Source organism: Oxyura jamaicensis, unplaced genomic scaffold, assembly GCF_011077185.1.
Source record: "Oxyura jamaicensis isolate SHBP4307 breed ruddy duck unplaced genomic scaffold, BPBGC_Ojam_1.0 oxyUn_random_OJ85872, whole genome shotgun sequence".
NCBI lineage: Eukaryota > Metazoa > Chordata > Aves > Anseriformes > Anatidae > Oxyura > Oxyura jamaicensis.
In genome coordinates, this window is record NW_023311745.1 from 3,740 (window position 1) to 5,390 (window position 1,651).

General features: G+C 52.6%; 1 long non-coding RNA gene across 1 annotated transcript; it reads right to left on the reverse strand.

The window, feature by feature from the left end:
• Positions 1-666: 666 nt before the first annotated feature.
• LOC118160092 lies at positions 667-1,651 on the reverse strand. Its single transcript, XR_004747330.1, has 3 exons — positions 1,630-1,651; positions 1,154-1,191; positions 667-833 (listed from the first exon to the last, which is right to left on the reverse strand). It is a non-coding gene; the product is annotated as an uncharacterized LOC118160092 (long non-coding RNA).

The window sequence follows — 1,651 nt, forward strand, 5'->3', positions numbered from 1 at the left end:
TTACAAGCCCTTCTTCTCAGCACCCCTTAGCAGTGCCATGGGAGTAAGAACTAAGCGAAGCTGTATTTCTAGAGGGGCACCACCCCGTGCATCCCTAACCCTTCTACGGCCTCATTTCCCCACAAAGCTTGTGTCCGCACTGCACGACAACAGGGGCAGGGCCAGGAGGGAGCCGCTTGCAGGGTCCTGGCTGCACGTCCTGCTTTTTGTTCCCTTCCTTGTTTGGGCTCGCTGATCCAAGAGCTTCAGCTCTGCTGTCACTGGACGTGGCAGCACAGAAATTCACAGTGCCTCGGCTGAGCCGAAACCCCTCTCGTCTCACCTCCCGTGACCCTGTAACCAGCTCCTCTCCCAGTTCCTCTCTCCACCTCCACCCACAGCAGCTGCCCTCAGCGAAGCAGCAAGGTCTCGGGTGCTCCAGAAGCATGGGTGTCTGACCCACCACCTGCAAACCAGCGACTGAGAACATTGCTGCTTCCAGAGGAGCTTTGTCCTACAGGTACTGGGGCAGCCCGGCCCTACGGGGCGATGCCACAGGATGCCACAAGACCCGGGTTTGCACGAATGCCAAAAGCTTTATTTGATTTCCAAGCACGGCGCTTAGAGAAAGGGTGAGGGACGCAGCGGTATGATAAAAAGAGAAGCTGCTTTTCCAGAGCTGCGTAGCCGGAGCACACAAGCTGGCATCTTCTTGAGCTTTGCCACGGGAGGTTTGCAGGAAACCACGCTGGCGGCTTAGCGGGCAGCCTGGGTGATCTGCTCGCGGGAGGAAATCACCTTCCCGTCCTGCACTTCCTCGAAGATCGTGCGGATTTGGCGGGTAGTTACGGGTGCTGCAGCGGAGAAAGAAGGAACCGTTAGTTATTTAAAGCGTCTTATAACAAAATTTTGTGGGTGGATTTGTTACTACCAGCAGCTGCCTCAGAAATGCAATTAAAAAAATCAGTGTTCCTGCTCCTAAATACTTTAGTATAGCTTCAGTCTACACCAAGAGTCTTCTGAAACATGGTTTTGGTATATCAGAAGAATTGCTTCTGGAAAAGCTAGTAGAATAGTTATTTTATTATATTAGGAAGTATGAGCCTGTACTAAGATGGTGATAAGGATGTGACAGCTCGCTGTGATCTGTGCTGCAGAACTGAGGCGTTCTTACCTTCTTTCACAGGCTGCGAGGCGTAGTGGGAAGACATGCTGCAGGAGGGGAAGAATGAAATATGGTCAGAACGGGGAAAAAAATGAGAGGTCTCTAGGAAAAAAAACAGGATTTAAAACCCTGCCTTCTCTTCTTGTACCAGAATATAATTAAAAGGCCTTCAGAAAATGACTTCATGTTAGGACTTAGAGGAAGAAAATGGTGAGGAGGTATGAGTGCCGGGGGGGTCAGGCATTAAGGCAGAACCCTGCCCGGCTGCAATGAGCAGCGGTACCTGCTCCTTCCCCGGGGATGCTGCAGCGCTTTAATAACCCCCACGCTGCTCTGCGTGAGCAGGAATGAAAATGGAGACCTGGTGGCATGCCACGGGTCAGGAAATGGGCTCACAGGATCCTCCAAGGAACATGGGCTGCTCATTTTTTATTTTCTTTGCTGCCGCCCGACCCCTCCCACCCCGAGCAAAGCCCTGCACGCACTGGGCGTCCTCGCCCTCCAGGA